A 14,012-nucleotide genomic window follows, 5' to 3' on the forward strand; every position below is an offset into this window, starting at 1 on the left:
GGAGCAAATCAACACTGTAAGAAAGACACACAGTAGGTGTCTATCTTAGTCACAAAATGAACCAATTTACAGATATTTCTTATAATTTAACAATGAAAAATCATCAAATATGCATAGTTAGGAAGGAACATGCAATACACGTATTCATTATTACCAGCTTTTAATGAGTAAATAATATTGGTATTTATTAATCATGTTGGCTTTACTTATATTTTAGAAAATGTAAAAATACTATCTCCATCTCTCTCAACTTTATTTGGCTACAAAAAGTCCTAAGTTACTCAAATGAAAATTCTAATCAGGGGGATTTTAAGAACCAAAAACCTCAAGATCATCCTAATTGGTTTTGGCCTTTCAAATCTGTCATTCACTCAAATGACATTATCACCAAACAAAATACTTCACAAATTATGAGTTACACAGCTGTGTGCAGATCACTCACCAAGCACACAAGAAAAATGAACACTCTGACTCTATGTCAAGAGACCTGGCCTCCGTGGCCAGGCCTCCCTGGCTTCATCCTGCACAGCCTACTGAACCTCAGTCCAACTCCCACCACCCACTCCAGGGCAAGAACCAGGCTCCACGAAATGGAAGGGAACAACAATGAAGAGAAACAAGAGTCAGCAAATCATGGCCTGCAGTCCAGTCTGCACCCTGTTCTTTAAATCTTCTATGAAGAATTATGAAAATCAACCTAACAATAGGGGGAAGTGGGAAAAGGGGGGGTGGGGGGGATGGGTAGAGGGAGGGGGATCGGTGGGATCACACCTGTGGTGCATCTTACAGGGGTATTTGCAAAACTTGGTAAATGTAGAATGTAAATGTTTTGGCACAGTAACTGAGATAACGCCGGAAAGGCTATGTTAACCATTGTGATAAAAATGTGTCAAATGGTCTATGAAGCGAGTGTATGATGCCCCATGATCATATCAATGTATACAGTTATGATTTAATAAAAAAAAATACCCTGAACACCATAAATGCATCAATGTACAAAGTTATAATTTAATAAAAAACAATTAAAAATAAATAAATAAATAAAAACAATTAAAAATAAAAAATAAAAAAAGAATTATGAAAATAAAATGAATGTGTGATAAATTTATAAGAGGGCACACATGTCTAAAATATCTGGTCCTTTACAGAAAAAGTTTGCTGCCCTCAGTATCAGGAGTGTACAACCTGCAGCCCATGCCTGCAGGCTAATTCTGTGAGGACTATTTTTGCTTATCTGTGGTATCAGATACCACCAAAATTAGGCACAGACTTTTTCTTTGCCTCTAAAGTGTGGCGAAAAGCAATTCTTTCCGATGTGCAGCAGAGGAAAAAAAAAAAGATTTGGCAATGTTTGAACACCCTTGCCCACAATTCCCAGAGAAAGCCCTAAGAAAACAAACTGTGCTGCTAAATGTCAATCTCCAGAAAGAGAATGACAAAAACCTAACCTTTTTCTAATTTTTTCGATTCTGCCTTTCCAGCTGCTGGAGTTCTACCAAATCTAACCCAGGCTCCAAAGTTGAATCACATTCCACTGGCCGCCTACATGGAGGACCCTCCAGCCTCTCACTGCCTCCTCCCCAACCACCAGGGCAGCCTGGAAGAAAGGGACTGAGGAAGAACAGCCCAGGCTCACTCTCACAGGGGAGCCCACTCTCTCCTCACCCTCACAGAGATAACTCTGCTCCTCCGAGATAGCCCTTGTGGCGGATGGAGGGACACAGAAGTCCACTTGGGCATATCTGAGCCACATTCTTCAAATAGTTTTAACAGTAAGTAATAAAGCTGATGGTGTAATCTTCACTGGTCCACTGCAAAAGTGGTTGGATTTCCTGATACCCTAGGTACAACCTTCTATCTATAAGACCCTGACAGTATCTTAAGAATAAATCACTCTTCTTAACCACACAAGCCACCTACATGCCCTCTGTATTGAAGTCTGTTTTATTTAACCATGACACTTGGCTGGTGTTACTTCCTCAGCAACCAAAATGGTTTACAGTCATCCCCTGACTATGTGCACCTTCCATGAAGCCAGCACTGTTCTGGCAACAGGCCTCTGCCCTAATTCCAGTGCAGGAGCTTATCTGTGAGGGAGGTAGACTGATAACAAATAAGTAAAAAATAAATTCAGGAACTGAAAAGTTCAAAGATGAAGCTAAAATAGGAAAATGTGATGGGGCTGGGAAAGTAGAGAGGCCTGCTATGACTTACGTGAGGAAAGAACAACTCTCTAAGGAGATGACATTTGAGCAGAAGCCTTTCTCGGTACAAAGGGAACACAGAGTACAGTGAGTCTAAGGGAGGAGCTTTGTCTAGCAGAGGGCAAGAAGGGCCACAGGACCACATGGAGTGGACAATATACTACAAATACGGGAAAAGAAAAGATGAGAATTAACCAGGTGGCGATGAACTAGAGATGGAGGTATCAGTGTGAACTCATGGAGACCAGCAGCAGGCAGGACAGAAGAAGCCCCCCATGGCCAGAGCATGCAAGCCCTGACACACTTGGTTTCAGCTTCCTACTGCTGCTGGACAAATAACTAATACACCCTGACAGGTCAAGGTCAGAAGTCTATCCTGGGATGGTAGAGTTGCATTCCTTCTGAAGACGTTAGAGAAGAATGAGCTCCTTGCCTTTCCCAGCTTTAGAGGCTACCCTCATTCCTCAGCTCATGGCCTCCCTCCCTGTGTCACCCCAACTTCTGCTTCCCATCACCATTTCCCCTTCTTGGATTCCTCCTGCCTCCCTCTTGTACGGACCCTTGTCTTTACACTGGGTCCACCAGATATATTAGAAAAATCTCCTCAGCTGAATATTTGTAACTTATCTCTACCAAGTTCCTGTTGCACCAGAATTAACACGTGGATAGCTTTGGGGGCCGGGACTGGCCCTCTTACACATTTTATTTCTGAGGACTACCTGAAATAGGGGAGTGAAGTGATCCATGTATTTTTTTAAGATCACTCAAGCTGTTGTAAAGAGAAAGCAATGCAAAGGGGTAAAAAGTGGAAGCAGGGATTACTAATAAATATTTCCTAATTCTTCAAAAGAAAATAATGTCTACAGTCCCTACATTACATATGGATATATATTTTTTTATTATTTATTTATTTATTTTTGCAGTTTTGTTTTGTGTTTTATTGTTGGGGATTCAATGAGGGTACAAAAAAACCAGATTACACTGATTGCATTTGTTAGGCAAAGTCCCTCGGATATATTTTTTTTAATGAAACAAAGTCAGAAATGTATCAGCCAACAGCCAATCAATCACGACTTCACGTGAGTACTCTTGAGACAAAATCCATGATTTTCTTAACAATATTTTCTTAGCTTACTTCTTTTAATGGTATCTCAGACATGTTCAAATCAAGAAATTAAAGTACAGCTGACCCTTGAACAAAATGGGTTTGAACCGCACAGGTCCATTTACCTGCAGATCTGCTTCTGTCTCTGCCACCCATGAAGAAGACCAACCCCTCCACTGACGATTCCTCAGCCTCCTCCCCATGAAGAGAATGAAGATGAAGAGCCTTTATGATGTGCCACTTCCAGTTAATGAACAGTAAATATGTTTTCTCTTCCTTATGTTTTCTTAATAACATTTTCTTAGCTTACTTTATTAAAACACAGTACATAATACATACAACATACAAAATGAGTTAAGTGGTATCTGTCATTGGTAAGGCTCCCAGTCAACAACAGACTATTAGTACTTAACTTTTCTAAGAGTATCAAAATTTATACATAAATTTTCCACAGTGTCAGCAGTTAGAACCCTCAATCCTCATGCTAGTTCAAGAGTCAAGCTGTAACTACTAAATAATAGTGAAAGGTTATATAAGAAAAGAAAAAAGGCCTCAAATCAAAGATCCGAACTTCTACCTTAAGATGACAGGGGAAAAAAAGTAAATCAAACCCAAAGCAAACAGAGAAAAGAAAACAATAAACAAAAATCGGTGCAATAGAAAATGGAAAAGCAAAAGCAAAAGTTTCCCAAAAGTCACCTCTAAGATCACCATACATAGGGAAAATACACAGTTAAATGTATCTAAATTTACAAAATATTCATTACAACATTTTACAAAATATTTACAAAATACTTTCTACATGTTGGCCATCTTTTATTTTATAAAATTTCATAATGATACAGTAGAACCTGCAGCTGACCACCTCCCTACCACTCAAGTTGACCATAGACCGCATGAACGTATCAGTACAGGCTGAGGCCTAGTTCCTTATGTTGACCACCTCCATATGTTGAACAGTTCGCTACAGCCCCTTGGGTGGTCAACTTAGATTCTACTATATTTTGTAAATAAAGGTACATTTAATTACAAATTACCATTTTCCCTACATATGACAACTTTAAATAGACACCCTGAATTATCAACCAATACTTTAGAAAGGTCCCAAGATAATTCAATGAAGGAAAAGTTAAGTCTTTTCAACAAACAATACTGAAAAAATTTTACATATGAATATACAAAAAACAAAAATAAAATATCCCTATATATAATAAAAAAAAATTGGGGCAAACATTGGTAGCTCATACCTGTAATCCCAACATTATGGGAGGCCAAGGTGGGAGGATCACTTGAGCCCAGGAGATTAAGGTTGAAGTGAGCTATAACAAGGCCACTGCACTCTAGCAAGGAAAAGAGAGTGAGACTTTGGACTGCTTACGTTCAGGAGTTCAAGATCAGCCTGAGCAAGAATGAGAGCCCATCTCTACTAAAAATGAAAAACTGAGGCAAGAGGACTTGCTTTAGTCCAAGAGTCTGACGTTGCTGTGAGCTATGAAACCACAGCACTCTGAGTAGGAAAGTCTGTCTCACTCTGTCTCAAAAATAAATTTAAAAAATATATATTAGAAATATGGTCTTTGTCCCAGGTTCCTGGCACAAAGCTAAAACTCTTCAAATTCCTTGAGTGGCAAAGGGTCTTTTGTATTCGTAACAAGCCCCTCTCAACCATACCTGAATTTATACCAATGGGGTCCCTGGGAGGGCCCCTAGATAGCTTATAATATCAGCTGATTATCAGAAAATCAACCCATGATTACTGAGGTAGAGCTTTCAGCCTCTCCCCTGCACCTAACCTCTGAGGAGGGGAGAGGAGCCCAGAGTTGAGCTCGATCACCAATGGCCAATGATTTAGTCAATCATACCCATGGAATGAAGCTTACATAAGGAAAAACCCTAAACCACTAAGTTTAGGGAGCATCCCAGTTGGAGAATACATCAATATGCTGTGAGGTTGGCACATCTGGGGAGCATGTGGAAGCTCTGCAACCTTCTACCCTAACTTTGCATCTCTTCCATATGGCTCTTCCTTGGTTTTATTCTTTATAATAAACTAGTAAAAGGAAAGCACTTTCCTGAGTTCGTGAGTCAGTCCAGCAAATCCTATTCCTGACACCAATTGTGATGCCTTTTCTCTAACACCACTACTGACAACAAATGTGTGGGAGGTGTCTGTACCAAGTCCAGTAATTCAATTTAATTGCGACACTAAAACCCAAAATTAGTAGGACCCCATAGGTTAAGCGAGACTAGCCTCACTTCAGATGACACTCACAAGTCCCAGAGCACTTAGGAACCCATACTCGTCCTAAAGTTAACTCACTAGAATGTTAATTCACAAGATTGGGACCAGGTCCAGGGGCTCATGCTGATAAGCAGAGCACTCTAGGAAGCCAAGACAGGAGGATCGTGACCAAGAGTTGGACACCAGCCTGGACTACATAGTGAGACTCCATCTCTACAAAAAATTAAAAATAAAAAGTCATGCACCTGCAGTCCCAGCTACTCTGGAGGCTGAGACAGGAGGATCACTTGAGCACAGAAATTCAAGGTTACAATTAACTATGATCAAACCACCACACTACAGCCTGTGCGACAGAGCAAGGCCCCATCTCTAAAAGAAACACACAAAAATACCTAAGACTCAGGAAAACTTTATTTACAGTTACTATTCTACTATAAAGTATATAACTCAGGAATAGACAAGTGGAAGTGATATACAGGACAAGGCATGAGAAGAGGAGGTGCAGGGCTTCCATGTACCCTGTGGGCTCACTAGCCTCCCAGAAAAATCAATGTGTTAATCAACCCAGAAGCTATCCGTCTCCCTGTTAGGGATCGTTATGGGGGTTTCACTACACTGGCAGAACTGTCAGAAAAAAAATCATGGACTACTGGTGATTGAGCTCAATATCAGGCCCCTCTCCCTTCTCCAGAGATTGGTTGTGGGGGTAGTTTTAAACATTCTAACCCTCTAATCTCATAGCTGTTTTATTTTGTTTTAAATAATTTATTTTTTTCCTCTTAACAATTTTTTTATTAAATCATAACTGTACAGTACTGCATTTATGGGGTACAACGTGCTGTTAACATACAATTGGAAGGCTTACATCAAACTGGTTAACATACAGTTGGTTTTTCGGACAAACGTAAAGCTATCTAGGGGGCCTCTGCCTTGGGTCATTTCTTTACCAAACAAAAGGCACTCTTCTCACTCAGGAAATATGCCAAAAACCAGAGCAAAGACTCAAATAAATTCTTTATTATACTACAATACCTCAATCCCTATCTCACAGTATGTACAGAACGCATACTAGGAATAAATGTTAGACATAAAAACTACAAAAATACTAGAAGAAAACATAAGAAAAAATCTTTGTGACTTGGAGGTAGGATAAAATTTCATAATTCACAAAAAAGTACAAATCATTAAAAAATGTACATTATCAGGCGGCGCCTGTGGCTCAGTCGGTAAGGCGCAGGCCCCATATACTGAGGGTGGCGGGTTCAAACCCGGCCCCGGCTGAACTGCAATCAAAAAAATAGCTGGGCGTTGTGGCGGGCGCCTCTAGTCCCAGCTACTCAGGAGGCTGAGGCAAGAGAATCGCTTAAGCCCAGGAGTTGGAGGTTGCTGTGAGCCGTGTGATGCCACGGCACTCTACCGAGGGCCATAAAGTGAGACTCTGTCTCTACAAAAAAAAAAAAAAAAAATGTACATTATCAGTCTTCAAATGAAAAGTTTATTCTTCAAAACAAATTACAAAAGAGGACAGGGCCTATGGCTCAAAGGAGTAGGGCGCTGGCCCCATATGCCGGAGGTGGCGGGTTGAAGCCCAGCCCCAGCCAAAAACTTAAAAAAAACAAAAAAAGAATATAAAACAAATTACAAAGGAAAAAAAAGGGCAAAGAATTGAGTGGGAGAAAACTAACAAAACATATCAGATAAAAGAACTGTATCAAAAATACAGAAAGAACTCTTTAACAGCTCAGTAAACACTTCGTCAAAAAAGATATACATGTGGCAAAAAAGCACACAAAAAGATGCCCAAAACCATATTTGTTAGAGATATACAAACTAAAACCACAATGACTGGCTTGCTGCCTATAGCTCAGCGGCCAGGGTGCCAGCCACATTGACCGGAGATGGTGGGTTGGAACCCAGCCCAGACCTGCCAAACAATAATGACAACTACAAACAAAAAAACAAACAAACAAAAAAAATAGCCGGCCATTGTGGCAGGCACCTGTAGTCCCAGCTATTTGGGAGGCTGAGGAAAGAGAATCGCTTAAGCCCAAGAGTTTAAGGTTGCGGTGAGGCTATGACGCCACAGCACTCTACCGAGGGCAACACAGTGAGACTCTGTCTCAAAAAAAATATAAATAAATAAAACCACAATGACTTAAGACTACCTATTCATTAGGATGCCTAAAATGTTTTAAAACTGACATTAAGTGTTGGCAAAGATATAAAATGTATAAAACTCTCATAACATACACTGCTGATATGAATTCAAAATGGTACAGAAAACAGTAGGCAGGTTTTGGGTTTTTATAAGAGATGCAGTCCCACTCTTGTCACCCAGGCTAGACTGCAGTAGTATGATCATAACTCACTACAGTCTGGAACTCCAGGCCTCAAGACAAGTCTCCCATTCAGCCACCCAAAGTACCAAGATTACAGGAACATACAGTTACAATTACACTCCTAAATATTTACCTGAGAGAAATAAAATCATTATGTTCACAAAAAAAATTAGACATGACTGGTCACAAAAGCAGTATGTACAAAAGCCAAAAAATGGACAAATCCATATGACTATCAACTAGTAAATAAACAAAATGTGGTATATCCAGACAATGGACCACTCAGTATATAAAATGAATACTCAGCCATAAAATGAAAATCACACTCAGAAATACAATAAAAATTATACACAGAAAAAAACTACTAAAAGTACAGCATGGGTAAACTTCAAAGTATTATGCTAAATAAAAGAGGCTTTATATAAAAGAGCACCTACAGTACTAGTCCATTTATAGGAACTTCTAGAAGAGGCAAAATTATGGTAGCAGCAGGGAGATCAGTACTTTAAGGGGTCAGGACAAAAGAAAGAGATTGACCACAAATGGATACAAGAAAGCTTTTAAGTGGCAAACATGTTCTACATCATGACTGGAATCATGGTTTAAACTGTCCACAAGACATTACTCAGAAATAAAAACAAAGCAGGAGGAATCATGCTACCAGACCTCAGACTATACCATAAATCGATAGTGATCAAAACAGCATGGTACTGGCACAAAAACAGAGAGGTAGATGTATGGAACAGAATAGAGAACCAAGAGATTAACCCAGCTACTTACCATTATTTAATCTTTCACAAGCCAATTAAAAACAGTCAGTGGGGAAAAGATTCCCTATTTAACAAATGGTGCTGGGTGAACTGGCTGACCATATGTAAAAGACTGAAACTGGACCCACACCTTTCACCGTTAACTAAGATAGACTCTCACTGGATTAAAGATTTAAACTTAAGACATGAAACTATAAAAACACTAGAAGAGAGTGCAGGGAAAACCCTTGAAGAAATCGGTCTGGGCGAGTATTTTATGAGGAGGACCCCCTGGACAATTCAAGCAGCTTCAAAAATACACTACAGGGACCTGCTCAAACTAAAAAGCTTCTGCACAGCCAAGAACACAGTAAGTAAAGCAAGCAAACAGCCCTCAGAATGGGAGAAGATATTTGCAGGTTATGTCTCTGACAAAGGTTTTCTCTCGACAAAGGTTTAATAACCAGAATCCACAGAGAACTCAAACATATAAGCAAGAAAAGAACAAGTGATCCCATCACAGGCTCGGCAAGAGACTTGAAGAGAAACTTCTCTGAAGAAGACAGGTGCACGGCCTACAGACATATGAAAAAATGCTCATCATCCTTAATCATCAGAGAAATGCAAATCAAAACTACTTTGAGATATCATCTAACACCAGTAAGATTAGCCCATATCACAAAATCCCAAGACCAGAGATGTTGGTGTGGATGTGGAGAAAGGGGAACACTTCTACACTGCTGGTGGGAATGAAAATTAATACGTTCCTTTTGGAAAGATGTTTGGAGACCACTTAGAGATCTAAAAATAGATCTGCCATTCAATCCTATAATTCCTCTACTAGGTATATACCCAGAAGACCAAAAATCACATCATAACAAAGATATTCATACCAGAATGTTTATTGCAGCCCAATTCATAATTGCTAAGTCATGGAAAAAGCCCAAATGCCCATCGATCCATGAATGGATTAATAAATTGTGGTATATGTACACCATGGAATATTATGCAGCCTTAAAGAAAGATGGAGACTTTACCTCTTTCATGTTTACATAGATGGAGCTAGAACATATTCTTCTTAGTAAAGTATCTCAAGAATGGAAGAAAAAGTATCCAAAGTACTCAGCCCTACTATGAAACTAATTTATGGCTTTCACATGAAAGCTATAACCCAGTTATAGCCTAAGAATAGGGGGAAGGGGGAGAGGGACGGGGGGGGGGGGGAAGGGGGAGAGGGACGGGAGGGAGGGGGGAGGATGGGTGGAGGGTGATTGGTGGGATTACACCTGCGGTGCATCTTACAAGGGTACATGTGAAACTTAGTAAATGTAGAATGTAAATGTCTTAACACAGTAACTAAGAAAATGCCAGGAAGGCTATGTTAACCAGTGTGATGAAAATGTGTCAAACAGTCTATAAAACCAGTGTATGGTGCCCTATGATCGCATTACTGTACACAGCTATGATTTAATAAAAAATATATAAAAATAAAGAAATAAACAGCTGTCGAAACTTAACCAATTATATAACCTTAAAATTGGTAAGTTTTATATTAAGTAAATAAAAAGTTTACTTCAAAAAATGTTATACAATAAAACAACAAAAAAACCCGGGCTAATTAATACAAATTTGTTGTTATCTATCCCTTCATTTATCAAACTCTCTAAGTGACTAATATTCAAATACATAAATATAACAGCCTAAGATTTTGAAATAGTAAGGAATAGATTATTCATTACTCAGAGGCTTCCAGGTATCTGTCCATGTCCTGACATTTGTATCCATTTGAAAAATACACACACCATTTCGATAACACATGTTGACTATTTTAGTGGGAAGTCTTTAGTCATAACATAATTTACTAGAATTCAAAAGCAGAAGCAAAACTATCTTTACTTTTTTTAAAAAACCCACACTGGCATAATTCAGTAAAACACTCAATTTAGAGTTCTACACACAAGAATTGATTACCAAGAATTGTTTATCATCTATTTTAGGAATTTCAAAAGAAAAAATCCTCAAGCTCAGTAATTCCTCATAAAACCTCATTTCAAAAATGTTATGGTAAAAACAATGTACATGCACCTTGTTGTTTAGTATTAAAACAGTAAAAACACAAAAATAAACAGATGCCTGTGATTGCACATTTACACCCAAATCAAGAGCCCAACCAAAAGGACTTTTTTCATAATTTGAACTTTCATGGTTGACCATTTCCCTACACTGACCACCTCCTTAAGCTTACCTAATATTCACAGACCAGAAAGGTACCATAACTATCACTATAGTAGGCCTACTTCCTTATATGTTGACCACTTCTGTATGTTGACCAGTTTGTTGCGGTCCGTAGGGTGGTCAACTTACACAGGTTCTACTATATGTTAAAATTTTGACTACCTAAACATGTTGAAATGGCAGAATTATTTCAGCTTTCATGTGTGGGGGGTGTGTGTGTCTAAGAGAGAGAGACAAGGTAAACTTTTAAAATGGGAGACAGAACTCGTCCCATCGCATCGGCCAGTGCGCTCATCGCACCCTTCCAGGCTGAGGCGCTACCCGGTGCTCCCAGAGCAGCCAGGGCTCAGCACTTCTCCCTGGCTGCTTGCGATGTGGTAGGCTTCGACCTGGACCACATTCTGTGTTGCTACAACCTGCCCGAGAGCGCCCCGCTCATTTATAATAGCTTTGCTCAGTTCCTAGTTAAGGAGAGAGGGTATGATAAGGAATTGCTCAATGTGACCCCAGAGGATTGGGATTTCTGTTGCAAGGGTTTAGCACTGGATCTAGAAGATGGGAACTTCATTAAACTTGCAGATAATGGCACTGTGCTCAGGGCAAGCCATGGCACCAAGATGATGACTGCTGAAGCACTGTCAGAGGCATATAGCAAGGAGGAGTGGAAACACTTTGTATCGGACACGGGAATGGGTTGCCACTCAGGAAAGTACTATTTTTTTTTGGCCGGGGCTGGGTTTGAACCCTCCACCTCCAGCATATGGGACCGGCGCCCTACTCCTTGAGCCACAGGCACCACCCAGGAAAGTACTATTTTTATGATAACTATTTTGACCTGCCAGGAGTTCTTCTATGAGCCAGGGTGGTGGACTTACTAACAAAGAACAATGGTCAAAAAACATTTGATTTTTGGAAGGATATTGTTGCTGGTATACAACATAATTATAAACTGTCAGCTTTTAAGGAAAAACTGTGGAATGTATTTTCCAGAAATAAGAAGAGATCCAGGCAGATATTTACACAGATCTCCTGAATCTATCAACAAGTGGCTTCAACAGCTAAAGAATACAGGCGAAATTCTTCTGTTAATTACCAGTTCTCACGGCGATTACTGTAGACTACTCTGTGAATATATCCTGGGGGACAATTTTGCAGACCTTTTTGACGTTGTGATTACAAATGCATTGAAGCCTGGCTTCTTCTCCCATCTACCAAGTCAGAGGCCTTTCCAAACACTTGAGAATGATGAGGAGCAGGAGGCACTGCCATCTCTGGATAAACCTGGCTGGTACTCCCCAGGGAACACTGTCCACCTCTATGAACTTCTGAAGAAAATGACTGGCAACCCTGAACCCAAGGTTGTTTATTTTGGTGACAGATGCATTCAGATATTTTCCCAGCCCATCACTATAATCATTGGGAGACAATCGTCATACTGGAAGAACTCAGAGGGGACGAAGTTGTGAGGAGTCAGAGGCCTGAGGAGTCAGAGCCTCTAGAGAAGAAAGGAAAATATGAGGGACCAAAGATAAAACCTCTAAATATCTCATCTAAAAAATGGGGCTCATTTTTTACTGATTCAGTTTCGGGACTGGAAAACACAGAAGATTCCTTGGTTTTCACATGGTCTTTTAAGAGTCAGTACTTACAGTACCATTGCAATTCCAAGTATTGAAGCAATTGCAAAATTACCTTTGGACCACAAATTTACAAGATTCTCTTCAAGCTATTCAAAACCAGCTGGCTACTATCCAAATCCTCCCTTGATCTTATCAAATGATAAGATGCTGAAAATCAAATAAAAAAATCTTCACAGTTGAAGTGAAGAAGTACATATGTAGCAAATGTACCGTAAAAAGAATTGTTAATTTTTTAAAAATACTTTAAATGCTTTAGTAAAATCCTTTATAGAAAAAAGTTTGTAATGAAAATTGAACAAGAAATTTATATTTGTCCATAGGTCTCCTTTCTATATATCATCTTAATGTTTAACAACTCTTACTAAAATTCAGAATTAAAAAGAATCTTATTAGTATTTTCTATACAACTAGTTTTGAGATTAGAATCCAGTGGGGAGAGATACACAAACGCACAGGCACACACTTATTTACACATATGCCCAGTCCAGTGCTTTTCAAAGTGTGGTGCAGAGACCAGTGGCATAGCAGTACCCGAGAACTTACAGTGCATCTCTGTCAGTGATGTGGGCCCCATCCAAAACCTGCTGAATCCGAAACTCCAGGAGTGGGGCCTTGCATTTTGGGTTTTAACCAGCCCTCCTGGTGATTCTGATTTATACTACTATTTGAGAACCACTGACTAGACCGTATCCTCCAGACATCAGCTCTAGGTAGACGGATAGCTGAGCACTGATATTTTTTACACGCCTTAGGAAAGTGCAGCCAGAATTGAAAACAACTGATCTATACCAATCCCTTCAATTGATAGCCAAGAATGCTGAATTCAGTGAAATTAAATGATTTTTCTAAACTATTAGGCTTTATGCTATTTGTGTGTTTTCTAAAACAAGAAAATAAAGAGACATGATTTCTTCTGAGATCATACAGCCAGTATGGACCACATAGAGTACTGGAAGTCACTTATCTCAAACTCCATTGTTACCCATTAAGTTCCACTCCCCCCAATATGTTAAAGTCTGTTTAATTCATTTTCATTCACTTTAAGCCATGCATTTTGAATGAGGACAAAAATTGGTTCTTGGAATTAAAAAAAACTCATAGATAATATAGTGGACTGTAGACTTCCAAAAGCATGACCCTGCCCAACAAAATCTTATTCCTTAATATTAATCTTTCTCATTGAGGAGGAGGATGATAAAGAAAAAAAAAAGGTTGAGAAAAACTGCTTTAAGAGGTTTTAGAAGTATACTATAATCCAGAATTGTGTTCTCTGTGGTATGTGTCATATTCATAGCTATTTGTTGCAAGGTATTTGGACCCAGATAATGTTTACAGTATAAATTCCTGGCTATACTTTATACTGTAGGTTCACTCCATCAGGGAAAATATGAGAAAATACACTGGTCACTATCATTATTTTACTTGGATTATAGAAGAGAATTTAGTAGTTCATGTGCACAATGAAAAGAACAATATTTTGTTAAAATTTGTAAATGTC

The 14,012-nt window shown here is 39.2% G+C and overlaps 1 protein-coding gene and 1 pseudogene across 4 annotated transcripts in view; one reads left to right on the forward strand and one right to left on the reverse strand.

Moving 5' to 3' along the window:
- Positions 1-14,012, reverse strand: part of AUH (AU RNA binding methylglutaconyl-CoA hydratase) — a 195,622-nt gene that overhangs the window by 157,054 nt on the left and 24,556 nt on the right. The gene's annotated exons all lie outside the window — the stretch shown is intronic.
- On the forward strand, positions 11,126-12,676 carry LOC128569104 (5'-nucleotidase domain-containing protein 1-like; annotated as a pseudogene). Its single transcript, XR_008375275.1, has 2 exons — positions 11,126-11,583; positions 11,667-12,676. The product of XR_008375275.1 is annotated as a 5'-nucleotidase domain-containing protein 1-like (transcript).

The sequence above is a fragment of the Nycticebus coucang genome, chromosome 2 (genome assembly GCF_027406575.1).
Source record: "Nycticebus coucang isolate mNycCou1 chromosome 2, mNycCou1.pri, whole genome shotgun sequence".
NCBI lineage: Eukaryota > Metazoa > Chordata > Mammalia > Primates > Lorisidae > Nycticebus > Nycticebus coucang.